This window comes from Bufo gargarizans, chromosome 3 (genome assembly GCF_014858855.1).
Source record: "Bufo gargarizans isolate SCDJY-AF-19 chromosome 3, ASM1485885v1, whole genome shotgun sequence".
Lineage (NCBI taxonomy): Eukaryota > Metazoa > Chordata > Amphibia > Anura > Bufonidae > Bufo > Bufo gargarizans.
The window spans coordinates 161987012-162002036 of record NC_058082.1 but is presented as its reverse complement, the minus strand read 5'-3'; the positions used below and the strand labels follow the sequence as shown (position 1 = coordinate 162002036).

At 40.2% G+C, this 15025-nt stretch overlaps 1 protein-coding gene and 1 long non-coding RNA gene across 2 annotated transcripts in view; one reads left to right on the top strand and one right to left on the bottom strand.

Moving 5' to 3' along the window:
* LOC122933068 overlaps positions 1–1218 on the bottom strand; it is a 101175-nt gene extending 99957 nt beyond the window's left edge. The window contains exon 1 of the long non-coding RNA XR_006388379.1: positions 1160–1218. This is a non-coding gene — a long non-coding RNA (uncharacterized LOC122933068). The remainder of the gene's footprint in view (positions 1–1159) is intronic.
* Positions 1–15025, top strand: part of WNT10B (Wnt family member 10B) — a 58736-nt gene that overhangs the window by 2151 nt on the left and 41560 nt on the right. The window lies entirely within an intron of this gene.

The window sequence follows — 15025 nt, the reverse complement described above, 5'->3', positions numbered from 1 at the left end:
AGAAAGAAAGGAGATATATAGTATGATTGATAGATAGACAGATAGATAGATAGATATAGATAGATAGATAGATAGATAGAACGATAGATAGATAGTAGATAACAGATAGATAGATAACAGATGGATAGATGGATAGATAATGTCACTTTATGGAAGTGCCGTGGTATTCGTATTTTTATTGGATGTATAGGTGGTAGGACCACCGCCTAAGCCGCTGGCACTCCGTCCTGTACGTTTGGTTGGTGGTGCTGCCCAGGAGTTTTTTTTTGCAGATAGATAGATAGATGACAGTAGACACAATAAGAGGTAAATGTATAATAGACAGTAATAGACAGGCAGCAGCAGATCAGAATCGGGTTCTCCTTCTCTAACTAAATGTGACATTCAGCATGCATTTATTAGACATGGTAAATAGTAGATGTATATAGATGTATACCTAAGAGTCATACTGGAAAATATTGATGTCAAATCTCCATGAATGAATGAATCCCCATGAATAGGTTTAGTGCGCCCCTCAGACATAGCGCAGCTTAAACAAAGGTTAGAACAGGGAACAGACATTTTGTTGTTGCACCTGTTTTATTCGATGCACCTGCTACTTTGCCATTAACATCGACTAGCTCGATCCAGAGAGCCATCCGTTGTACGGTACTTTGAGCAGCTATGATGAGTATGCAATAATGTCATCGTATATACGCAGAAAGAGCTCGTGATGGTCACGCAAACCACCATAAATAGGCAAAGGCTGAAATAATGACTTGGATTGGGCTTTGAACTATTGGTGTCACCATTTTCTATCATCACTGGAATTATAATCAATGACTTGCATAGACGCCTTATTGATATAAATAGATATAACTATTGGCTTTTCACCAGTACCTTAGGGTACGGCAATACAGTAAGGTTTCCTAATGCAGTTTTGGAAACTGAAACCAGGAGTGGATCATAAAAGGAGAGAAGGCATGAAGGACAGACATGACTACTTCTTTTTTTAACTTCACTCCTGGTTTAGGCTTCCAAAACTGCATCAAGAAACCTTATTGTATAGACGTACCCTTGTCTGGTAATAAACATATTATGTCTATTACAAGAAAAGATGCAGGGATAAAACATGGAAAACACAATCACACATAAAAATATATAAAGTACATACAAATACCTAAGCCTGGTCCTCAAGAAGCTCATGGCAGATATCTTTTGGGGACAAGTTGTAACCAGACACCTTACAAGAAATGAGTCAGTTTGGAAACGCTATTCCAGTTTTCATGCACACCCTCCCAGCATCAGTGTAAACTTGGAAAACCTTCAGAGATTACAAGACTTCTCCAAACAGCCTATATCAAAGAATAACAATCACACCGGTTTGAAGCTACATGATCCTTTGATATTTGTGAAGCAATTATCCAACCCAAAAATTGCTCTGCTTTTCCCTTAATAAATGATATTAAATGAGCATGTCCTATTACTGAGAACACATAACAAGATTAAACCTGCTCTAATGATACCTGCCGAGGATTACTCAAAACTCTAGCTAACCAGACAAGCAGGGACACCTGCGGAGGGGACTGAACAGCGCAGGCTTTTCACTAACCACATGCAGGGCGCTTCAAGTGAAGCATGTGGGGTACAGTTTACTATTAAGTCTTTCATAGACTTACTTAGCGGTTTAGCATTACTTATCTTTATAGTCATGCTGAGCCCTATTTACTTTTACCAGTGAATCCCACAGAGCATCATTTCATTACATCAGCATGTGTGTTTCGCATATTGAAGCTGCCTCCACGGCAATACAAGTGGACATGCTTCGGATTTTACACTGGTAATTTAGGTTATGCTGGGATCAACACATGCAGTTTTCGGTAAAGTTTTTGCAGTTCGTTTTTTGAGCCAACACAGGTATGGATACAAAAAAGAAAAGAATTGCTAGTCCTTCCCTTGTACGTTTCCTTCTTTCTGGGCACACGTCTGGCTTTGGCGCAAAAAACGATAAAAAAAATAATAATATGTGATTCCAACCTTTAGAGCCCCTAAGTTTGCTCTGGTGTTTTACCACCACTAGTGTTGAGCGAATCGAGCTCCTGATCAGAGATCCGAAGTCGATTCATTAAAAACTTTGTTTTAATGCTGCACGAGACTTTGGTGAATAACTTTGGCCATCGATTTTTTAACTTAAAAACTATTTTAAAACTTGGATCTAAAGTTGGCTTCGGTACCGACTGGTACCTCGGTACTGAAGTCGACTTCAGATCCAAGTATTAAAATGGTTTTCAAGTTTCAAAATCAAAGTCTGAAGTTTTTTGTTTTTTTTTATCAAAGTCCCGCAAGAATTTCCCTCCGTGCAGCATTCAAATTATGTTTTAAACGAAACGACTTTGGATCTTGGATCCGAAGCTCGATTCACTCAACACTAACCACCACTACAAAAGCCATAAAAATTGCTTGTGTTTTTTTCCATACTGCATGCGGTTTATATGGCATCTTTTAGTGGAATTTTTTTGCAAAACATATGTGTGCATGGATATTCCCTATGATGAAAGGGATAAAAAAAAAAGACAGAAAAATGCAAAAATTTTCAGTATGCTGCAGTTGAAAAAAAATGCACTAATTAGATAGAAACACCACAATGCTTGTCTGCTCTGAATTTCATATTTTCCATAGACTTCCAGCTAACATTTACTGCAAAAACTGCACTGAAAACCACAGGTGCCAAAAAAAACACTAACACCGTAAGAACACTGCAAAATTCTGCGAAATACCTGTGTGCTTTAAGCCTAAGGGTTCCTTCACACACATTTTGGCTCTGACATTTTTTTCGAACCAAAAAAAGCCGGGAAAAAAAGCATGATTGTTTGTGGTGTTTTTGAGGTGTTTATACCCATATAGGGGGTCATTTATCAAACAGAAATATGCCTAAATTATGCGTATTTTGGGCGAAGATTGCAGTGCAAAGGTCCTTTGTGCCACAATCTGCTATCTCTCCCCGCTCACACCAGGTCTTAAAAAGTGGGAGTGGTGCCACCGCCAGGTATAGGGCTTATTTATACCGCCATATTAGATGTGGGCACCAAAGTGTTTTAGTGTTTTAAATGTGCCCCATAGTGTATTAGCACCTGGCAATTATTTTTTTACAGTATTTGCTCCCCTGTAATGTAATGTACGGAAAAAAGCATTGGTATGGTGGGGAGAGGTTGTAGATAATCTGGCATACTGATTATATAGACCTGGATGATCATAATTTTTACGAGGAAAAGTGGAACATTTTATATGTGAACTAAAATATTAGGATTTCCATTGACAAGTTAGATGTCATCTAGAAAACAGAAGACGTGAGATATTACATAGGATCCAATCAGACAAAGTCACTTCCGTAATAAGAAAAAAGTTCATGTGATCTGATATATCTAGTAGAACTACTGTGCTTGGGTCTCCAGTAATTGGAAAATATTTCAATGTCGTTGAAGCAAATTGGTTTGGTCACTGACAATTGTCCATTGTTTTAATATAAACCCTCTCAATTATCAATCATTTTTGGAACATCATGATTTTGTGTCATTTATTTATAATGATGATTTTTAGTAAATGTGAGCCAATGTTCTTCATCTATGCATCATCTAATTGAAATATCAGTAGATGTGGATTTGAATTAACCATCGTAGATCCAGTTGGCAACTTATTGTGATGTGAACATAAAACTATTTACCATCTGAAAATGTACCTGTGGCATGTACATGATTCTCAAATTCATGAGGTGGTATAGTTGGAACAGTGGAGATCTAAGGGTTTCCACTTTAAATATTTGGCCCACCTTTGGCTTTACGAAAGGAATGGGCAAACTAAAGCTTCAAAGCAATTGTTCCAATTTTTGTCTACAAACTTCCAAATGGTAATATCGGAAATGGAGAGCCAGAAAGGTAATTGGACCATCTATATAGTTTATGTTCTTGCAGATCCCCTTGCATTAGCCAAGCACACTTTTCAATATAGTTAACTAGCAGAAAGACCCGGCTTCGCACGGGTATATTTCATCTATTTTATTTAATGTCGTTAAAAGATTATCCCCCATAACAGTGATCTCTACAGCACACTGGCCCTTTAACAGTGAACTCCACAGTCCCCCACCACTTAACACTGACCCCCCCACCCACAGTGCCCCGCCACTTTAAAATGGGACCTCCACAGCAACCCATCCCCTTAACTTTGACCTTTACAGCAGCCTACCCCTTTAACAGTCAGCTTCACAGCACCCCACTCCCTTGACAGTGACCTCCTCAGGGGCCTGCCCCCCTTAACAGTGACCTCACAGAACCCTGCTGCCTTAACAGTGACCTCCACAGCAGTTGCCCCTGCCCAATTAACAGTGACCTCCACAGTGTCCGCCCCTTTAACAGTAACCTCCACAGCGGCCTGCTCCCTTAACAGTAACATCCACAGTGAACGCCTCTTTAACAGTGACCTCCCCAGTGCCTGCCCCTTTAACAGTGACCTACACAGCGCCCTGCCCTATTAATGCTAGGGCTACACAATGACATGTGTCGCGCAACATTTTGTCTCAACAATTTTTATAATGATAGACTATGGTGTCGCACTGCGACATGTGACATGCTGCGACTGCGATACGAAAGTTGCAAAAAAAACATCCAAGATCACATGCCGCAGTGCAACACCATAGACTATCAATATAAAAATTGTCGTGCGACATTGGTGCGACATCAATGTCGCGCGACACATGTAGCAGTGTAGTTGTGCCCTATGTGTCGTGCGACACATGTCGTCCTGCAGCCCTAGCCTACAGCAGTGAAGAAAAATGGCTGGGCTATTATGGAAACCTGGAGTAAAACTGTCTGTATGTGGAGACTGAGGGTCTGCGAGCTTCTATTGGCTGATAATTGGGATATGAAGAGAAAGACTCGCAGGCTTGTATTGGCTAATGCAGGTCATTTTTTGGGAATATTTCAGGAACGGTACGTGCTAGAGAGCTGAGACCTTTCTAGGTAGCAAAGGGATGTGTATACCAAGTTTCGTTGAAATCGATGGTTGCGTATTTGAGTGATTGCGGAACATACACACATACATATGTCCTTCTTTTTATATATATATATATATATATATATATATATATAAAACAGAAGACATACTGTACTGATGTACACCAGTAAATGTATGCCCTAAACATCACTCTTTTACCATATGTTTGGCTAAAAGCTGTGGCACATTGTTGTCAGGACGCTTGCCAACATATATCCATGCAAAATGTCTAAAGTGAAGAACATCTATAATTGCTCCAATCATTTTTAATGCCCTGGGAAAATTTTGATATCAATTTGAAAAATAGTGAATGAGAGCAATAAAACTGCTCTGTGTAAAGCCTAGCTGGAGTAAAATGGAGGCATTTCACATTGAAACATTTTTGTTTCACATTGTGGGTCTCCAGTTGGGAAGTAAATAGATTATCCCATGAATCCTTTTCATACCAAAAGCATTTGCAGTGTTGTTAGCATAAAGATATTCCTTTTTACCCATTAATTAAAAAGTAGAATATGTCTGAACACATATGGGTCAGAAATACAAGCCTGATATACTGGGTTCCTGATGACATGCTACGAGCCTATATTGAACCTCTATATGACACCATGGAGTCATACTAAAGATTTTTTTTTTCACATACAAAAGTGTGGCATCTTTCATCACGTTGTATTTTTGCATGCCTTTACGGCAAAATATGTTGAGGCACAGGGACCTCATGTGTCTACTGCTACTTTATACTATGGAAATGTAGAAATGATCATGAGACCTAGTGTCTGATAATAGGATAGGCATTTCTGTAGGACCCATTAGAGCAAATACACATATACATATTCTTAGAGAAACATCACAAAATATAGCTGTTCTCTTCTTTTATTATTACATACCTCTACTTTCTACCTTCTTGTACATTGATCAGAAAAGAACACAAGTTGACTTCACCATTTTAGATTAGGGACCCACTCGAAAGAGGTCACCTTGATGCGGTGAGCGGGCTTATGCATTTTGATCAGAAAGTATACAGTACCTTGTGTACTGTTTAAAAATTAGACTGAGAATCATTAGATAAATGCAATGCATGGTGACATGCTATCCATTCCTTTTTCTTTTTGTCAGAAAATTCCCAATATTGTAAACCACATTTCTCACTGCATGGTACCGGCTCTACCCGACTCTGTCCACTGTGAATATGGTGCCTCCTCAATGTAGCTGGTAGTGGAAATTGTCCTGGACCAATCACTGGCCCTGTGGAAAATGAAAATACTGAGTTGAATCGGATAAAGTGAAGTCAAGCTGGTTGGACAAGTGGCCTGATTAATTTTTGTTGTACAAGTCATACCATTTTAATTAAACTCTTGTCATTTTCAGTGTCATGGGTGCCTTGTAATTCAGGAAATTCAGTATATTGCCAGTAATAAGACACACGCTCCAGTATCAGACTGACTTCATGTGCACAAAGTAAAAAAAAGGCTGATTGCTTATGCCTTCATGCCAGAATCCTCTGTAGAAACCTTCCTGGCATCCAACAAACTTGTTTCTTAGGCCGGGTTCACAGTTACGTAAATTGATCTGCGGTGCTGATTTGAAATCTGCAGCATGTCAATTTATGCTGCGGAATTCACCCTTTCCAAGGCAAAAACCACATGTAATACACGCAGCAGTGTTGCAGTTTTTGCTGTGGAAATGCAGCAAAAACAACAGCAAATTTTCCTGCTGGATGTTCAGTCACGTGTGAACTCGGCCTTAGGCCACATGCAACTGAATAACCGCGGATTTGCCATTGCAGAATTTCACAATTATCCACACATGGCAGAAAAAATGTGCAGCAGAAACTGACCTGAGGTGCAGATTTGAAATGATTTTGTTGCTGAAATGAAATGCTGCGATGAAAATGAAATCCTCGATGAAACTCCACAGTGTAAATTAACATGCCGCAGATTTAAAATCTGCACCACAGGTCAGTTTTTGCTGCAGATTTTGTTCTGTCACATGTGGATGAGGATTGCTAAAAACCCATTTACTTTGCTGGTACTGTACAACACGGTGCAGATTTGCCTCATGAAAATCTGCAGCTATTGAGTCACATGTGGACAATTTTCCGGAGACAGCACACGTACCCATTGATTTTAATATGTTTGTTCATATATCGGTATTTTTTTACTGACCGTGGTTGAGTGAAGAAATCCAAACTCTAAGATGCAGACCAGACACGCCTTTTATAGTTTATGGGTCAGTGAAAAAACATAGATGGCATCCGGCATAGTGGTTTTCACTGACTACTACTAAGGGTGGGTTCACTTCTGCTTTCTGGATTCCGTTATGGCTTTCCGTCATTAAATGGTTATAACGGAAAATAACGGAATCCATAAGATGGAAGTCAAAACGGAAGCCTTTGGGGAATCATAATGGATCGGTCTGGGTCCCGTTATTCAAGACGGAAAACAAAGTCCTGTCGACAGGACTTTTTTCTCCGTTCTGCATAACGGAAACCAGACGAATCCATTATGCTCCCCCATAGACTTCTATTAAGACGGAAAGCAAAACAGAATGGGCCAGATTTATCATTAGCTCAACTCAGAATAATGGAGTGAAAAAGTCGCAAATTTTTGTACAATCGCTAAAACTGCGCAAACATTTGCGACTTTTTTCTGCTCTGTGCTATGCTCGCCAGTTTTCTGAAAGTGGGCGTGTTTTCTTATGTAAATGAATCTCTAGACAGATTTACTATTGCAACTATTTAAAAAGTTGCAAAAAATGCGCAATTTCACTCCAGTGAGGACCATGCTTATCTTATGAGACTTTTTAATAGAACATGCGACTTTTTCGTAAAGACGTGCGACTTTTGTAAAGCTGCTTACTGACGGACAAACTGCTACCGTCAAACCACATTTATTACAGTCTTAAAGGGCCGATCATAAATCTGACTTGGCTAAAACTGACTTTAGCCATATGTGAAAGTGGAGGGAGCTGTCAGAGTCATGATAAATCTGGCCCAATGCCTTTTAAAGGCTTCCGCTGTACATTCCGTCATAATACAAGTCTAAGGGCAACTTAACGGATCAGTCCTTCCGTTTTTGGATTCCGTTATTTTCCCTTATAACCATTTTATAACGGAAAGCCATAACGGAATCCAGAACGCAGATGTGAACCCACCCTAAGAGATGCTTTGGAAATTAACTTTCAGTTCGGCATTGTCCGTGGATAAGATGATATTTTCACTGACACCAAACACGCACGGCTTTATACTTAAAAGGATTAAATTCAAGTAAAAAGTTATACCTGCCAGAAAAATTACACCCTTTGTAAAATCTAGTAGAAAACCCATTGTACAATGTAGACATATACTGACCCGGAGCTAGTTAGAGAATAATCCAGGAATGGTTCTTAGGGAGCCTTCACATGTGGCTAAAAAATTTGTCAGAAAATACACTGGCAATGACTTCCCCCATGAATTGAAAAGTGATAATCCCTGACATTCTGCAGCTTAAATATTGATGTGTTACAGCTTTTCAGAATCAGAACGTCTCCATTCATTTCAATGGGGGATGTGATCTGCACAAAAAACTGCATCAATATACAAAGAAATCTATATCCTAATTTGTGCATAAAAATCCACATTATTGCAAAAATCTTCACCTGCGTATTTTCTAGCGGATTTTTCCGACTTGTGTGAAGGCAAAACTACACAAAGTTGCCTCTGAGGACCTTGCCTAAATGCTGGTTAATCAACATCCACAACCTGAAAACTATCATCTATGACAAATAGCCAAACGACATCAATGTATTCCTACAGTAAAGTTTTTTTTTTTACAATTATTTTTTGTGGAATAATAAATAGTTCTTATAGATTCTGACTCACTAAAAAGCCCAGAATCCCCTTAATTCAGTCGTCAATTATGTCTGCCTTATTGAATAGATGAAAGTCAAGGATAACAGTAATGACACATTTATGTTTACGTGTGATTCGTGACACTGTACTTTTCAGATATTACACGGTGCATGTGTACTTATTGGCACTAGTTACATTTTTATCTATGTGTACCTACCACTAGCTTATACATCATCAATGTATTTGGCAATTGCAGTTATACCATTCCTTGATATTTTTGCCTATCCATATTTTTCCCTGAATATATATTCACATATTATCCTAATCTGAAAAGTAAAAGTGGCTATACACATACTGGTGAAAGGCCAACTAGCTTTAGACATAACTGTTTGCAAACTACAGCATATACTTCTTGTTTGATTGGTGTTATATATATATATATATATATATATATATACACTGAGCAAAAATATACAAAAGACCCATTACTCTCAAACATTGTTCACAAATCTGTCTAAATCTGTGTTAGTGGGCACTTCTCCTTTGCCGAGATAATCCATCCCACCTCACAGGTGTGGCATATCAAGGTGCTGATTAGACAGCATGAACATTGCACAGGTGTGCCTAGGACTGCCCACAATAAAAGACCACTCTGAAATGTGCAGTTTGATCACACAGCACAATGCCACAGATGTTGCAACGTTTGAGGGAGCGCGTAATTGGCATGCTGACTGCAGGAATGTTTACCAGAGCTGTTGCCCGTGCAATGAAAGTTCATTTCTCTAACATAAGCTGTCTCCAAAGGCATTTCAGAGAATTTGGCAGTACATCCAACCGGCCTCACAACCACAGACCACATGTAACCACACCAGCCCAGGACCTCCACATCCAGCATGTTCACCTCCATCATAGTCTGAGACCAGCCACCCGGACAGCTGCAGCAACAATCGGTTTGCATAACCAAAGAATTTCTGCACAAACTGTTAGAAACCGTCTCAGGGAAGCTTGTCGTCCTCATCGGGGCCTGGACCTGACTGCAGTTTGTCGTCTCAACCAACTTGAGTTGGCAAATGTTCACATTCGATGGCGTCTGGCATATCGGAGAGAAGTTCTGTTCACAGATGAGTCCCGGTTTTCACTGTTCAGGGCAGATGGCAGACAGCGTGTGTGGCGTTGTGTGAGTGAGCGGTTTGCTGACGTCAACGTTGTGGATCGAGCGGCCCATGGTGGCGGTGGAGTTATGGTATGGGCAAGCGTATGTTATGTACAATGAACACAGGTGCATTTTATTGATGGCATTTTGAATGCACAGAGATACCGTGGCGGGATCCTGAGGCCCATTGTTGTGCCATTCATCCACGACCATCACCTTATGTTGCAGCATGATAATGCACGGCCGCATATTGCAAGGATCTGTACACAATTCCTGGAAGCTGAAAACATCCCAGTTCTTGGATGGCAAGCATACTCACTGGACATGTCACCTATTGAGCATGTTTGGGATGCTCTGGATTGGCGTATACGACAGCGTGTTCCAGTTCCTGCCAATATTCTGCAACTTCGTACAGCTATTGAAGAGGAGTGGACCAACATTCCACAGGCCACAATCAACAACCTGATCAACTCTATGCAACGGAGATGTGTTGTACTGCGTGAGGAAAATGGTGGCCACACCAGATACTGACTGGTCCCACCCCCCTCCCCCCAGTAAAGCAAAACTGTGCACATTTCAGAGTGGCCTTTTATTGTGGGCAGTCTAAGGCACACCTGTGCAATATTCATGCTGTCTTATCAGCACCTTGATATGCCACACCTGTGAGGTGGAAAGGATTATCTTGGCAAAGGAGAAGTGCTCACTAACACAGATTTAGACAGATTTGTGAACATTATTTGAGAGTAATGGGTCTTTTGTGTATGTAGAAAATGTTTCAGATCTTTGAGTTCAGCTCATGCAAAATGGGAGCAAAACCGAAAGTGTTGCATCTATATTTTTGCTCAGTATATATATATATATATATATATATATATATATATATATTCAGTCTATATGTCTTTTCCACAAAAAAAACTGTGAATAGTTTTCTAGATATAGTTTTTTGCAGTCACTCCATGTATTCTGCTTCCTGTCCTGGCTCTTAAATTCCTCCTTTTTGTTTGGAATTCAGCAGGGTAAACAGCCTTGCTTGACTCTCGACTTTCACAGACCATTCACTGGACCCAGAGAAAAAAGGGGATGAGGGACTCAGTTGAAGCATTACACATTACACTGATAAGTGCAATGCTCTTCTTTGGGCATCTTTATCTAAGAGTACTTTCACACATTTGCGTCGCCGGAACTGCCTGCTGGATCCGGCAATCTGTATGCAAACAGACACCATTTGTAGACGGATCCGGATGCGGATCAGTCTCACAAATGCATTGCAATACCGGATCTGTCTCTCCAGTTATCATCTGGAAAAACGAATCCGGTATTTAACTTTTTCACATTTTTAAAGGTTTGCGCATGCGCAGACCGCAAAACCGGATCAGTTTTTCCGGAACACTTGGGGCCTGAACCGGCATTCCGGCAAGTGTTCGAGAATTTTGGACAGAGAAAATACCTCAGCATGCTGCAGTATTTTCTCCGTCCAAAAACCGTACAGTGACTGAACTGAAGACATCCTGATGCATACTGAACGGATTGCTCTTCATTCAGAAAGCCCCTAGGACGGAACTCAAGACCGGAAAGGTTTAACGCAAGTGTGAAAGTACCCTAAGCCTGTCAATAGAAAAATATTGCTGTCATACTATTATCCCAATTCTACTAATCTACTATTATACTACCTGCAGTAAACTGACAATGGATTACGTATCTATAGGAGTTGCATCTCTCTGTGCTGAATGATACAGAGCGACAATATTTTGTACTTAAATTTTAATGGCAATGTTTGTATTTCAATTTTGATTGTATTTAAATGTCAATAGTACTGCAAAAATTAAAAAGAAAAACAGACAAAAATAAAAATAGTTTTCTATGAATAGAGCTTAAAAATAACTCCTTCTGACAGATGTGTAAATTAAAGAGTACAACTATATATGCAGTTTTGGTGGTTTTTAAATACTGTACTTTTTTTTTTTTTTAAGTGTAACTCTATCCAAGGAAGATAAAGAATATAAATCTATAATTTATTATGTTTAGTTTATGATCCATTTCTAGTTTAAAGGGTCACTGTCATGTTTTCATAAAAAAAATCATGTTAGCATATGTTACTGCTGCAGCAGCAATATGCATAAAGCAATCTTTAGTTTCTTCACTTACCACTGTTTTCCTTGAGTTTTTCCCTTAGTTACAGCTGTTTCAACATTTACAATATGAGAACCTTCTCAAGATGGCTCCTCTGCCAATTCTCTGAGGCCAAAACTGCTTTCCCTCACTTCCCATACACACTTGCTGTAGCCAGCAGCTCCCTGCCAGCCAATCAGATTGGATTACTGAGAGACACGCCTCCTCACTTTGAAGCCTAATGCAGCCATGCAATGTGAAGGACCGCCCATCTGTCTATCTGTCTTCTTAGTCTACTTTCACACTCGCGTTTTGGATTTCCGTTTGTGAGATCCGTTCAGGGCTCTCACAAGTGCTCCAAAACGGATCAGTTTGCATTCTAATGCATTCTGAGTGGAAAAGGATCCTTTTAGAATGCATCAGTTTGCATCAATTCAGTCTCCATTCTGCTTTGGAGACGGACACTAAAACACAGCTTGCAGCATTTTGGTGTCCGTCTGATGAAACTGAAACAAACGGATCCTGGGACACAATGTAAGTTAATGGGGACGGATCTGTTTTCAATAACAGAATCTGGCACAATAGAAAACGGATCCGTCTTGGCTATGTTAAAGATAATACAAACTGATCAGTTCTGAACGGATGCAGATGGTTGTATTACCTGAACGGATCCGTCCATAACCGGTCCGCACAAAATGCGAGTGTGAAAGTAGCCTTAGCCAGAGACAGACAAGCCATAGCAACTGTCTTTTAAGGGAGCAGTGGAAAGGGACAGAGGACATTGATGAAAGCTGTTATTATAAGGTAATTACAGATCTTTTGACAATTATTGACACACTAACTCAGGTATATGTGCCTAGCTCTAATAAACTAGCAAATAAAAAAAAAAATACGACAGTTACACTTTAAGCAAAAAAACTAAAACATATGCAAAATTGCAACATAGTAGAGTAAAACAGAAGTTACTTTGATGGCCATCAGAACACTGTGGGTCACATTTATCAATAGCAGTGTAAAAATAGTAGCAAATTGTGACACAATCCATATTTACGACATAATTTGCAACCTATAACTTTTAAACAAAAGATAGGACATATTATAGCGCCACCAGCCGTCATATGCACACAATAGGGGAGTGCAGCAATCCCTACCATAAAGCACTTGTAATAACTTGCCACACAATACACCCAATAATATAAAAAAAAAACTCCAATGGTGTCTACTGACTTTACATTTATTGGCAAATTATAGATGTTTAGAGGAAATGTGAAAAATCTGTATATCTGTACTCTCTGCAGATGGTATAATAAATAAATGACTAGTTAAAGTCTAGGGACACCCGTAGGGCAATTATTTCTTATCATTGCATTCTAGAAGTTTTGGGTGAAACATTTTGTTTTCAGTTGTTTTTTTTTTTAACAGTTTTAAACAGTGTTTCCTCTATAGATTTGAATTTCAGTGCACCTGCAAACTATTGATGCCCCTTCACAGAGAATCCATCAGAGAGCTGCTCTGTCACGGATCAGAGTGGGGGTAACTCTAATCCGTGGGATGTCAATATGAAAGATAGCTGCTAGGCCAGGACAGGAATCAGGGAGCTGGTCACCTCCTATCACATCCCTAATTCTGACCGTCTCCTAGCCGTATGAGCCAACATTGATGGTAGGAGGGCTCATACTCAGGAACCTAAGATCCCTACTAGCCCTCAGGGTGGCCCTGGACTAGGAGCAGAGTAAGACGACCTGTTCCTCCACATCACGGAGGAACCGAAGTCTCACTGGCCAAGCTGCAACAAGGTAGACAAGTATCAAACGTACCTGCCACAGACATACAGCCTGACACCCATGCACGAGTGCTGCTGTCCACAAGAACACAAACGGACACAGCCCACACCACACATCACACAGGAACCCAGGACCATAAGCTGCAATAAAGATAAAGACACCACTAGACATACAGTACAGACCAAAAGTTTGGACACACCTTCTCATTCAAAGAGATTTCTTTATTTTCATTATTTAATTTCACTATTGTAGGTTGTAGGTTCACACTGAAGGCATCAAAACTACGAATTAACACATGTGGAATTATATACATAACAAAAAAGTGTGAAACAACTGAAAATATGTCATATTCTAGGTTCTTCAAAGTAGCCACCTTTTGCTTTGATTACTGCTTTGCACACTCTTCTCATTCTCTTGATGAGCTTCAAGAGGTAGTCACCTGAAATGGTCTTCCAACATGGTCTTGAAGGAGTTCCCAGAGATGCTTAGCACTTGTTGGCCCTTTTGCCTTCACTCTGCGGTCCAGCTCACCCCAAACCATCTCGATTGGGTTCAGGTCCGGTGACTGTGGAGGCCAGGTCATCTGGCGCAGCACCCCATCGCTCTCCTTCATGGTCAAATAGCCCTTACACAGCCTGGAGGTGTGTTTGGGGTCATTTTCCTGTTGAAAAATAAATTATGGTCCAACTAAACGCAAACCGGATGGAATAGCATGCTGCTGCAAGATGCTGTGGTAGCCATGCTGGTTCAGTATGCCTTCAATTTTGAATAAATCCCCAACAGTGTCACCAGCAAAGCACCCCCACACCATCACACCTCCTCCTCCATGCTTCACGGTGGGAACCAGGCATGTAGAGTCCATCCGTTCACCTTTTCTGCGTCGCACAAAGACACGGTGGTTGGAACCAAAGATTTCAAATTTGGACTCATCAGACCAAAGAACAGATTTCCACTGGTCTAATGTCCATTCCTTGTGTTCTTAAGCCCTAACAAGTCTCTTCTGCTTGTTGCCTGTCCTTAGCAGTGGTTTCCTAGCAGATATTCTACCATGAAGGCCTCCTCTTAACAGTTGTTCTAGAGATGTGTCTGCTGCTAGAACTCTGTGTGGCATTGACCTGGTCTCTAATC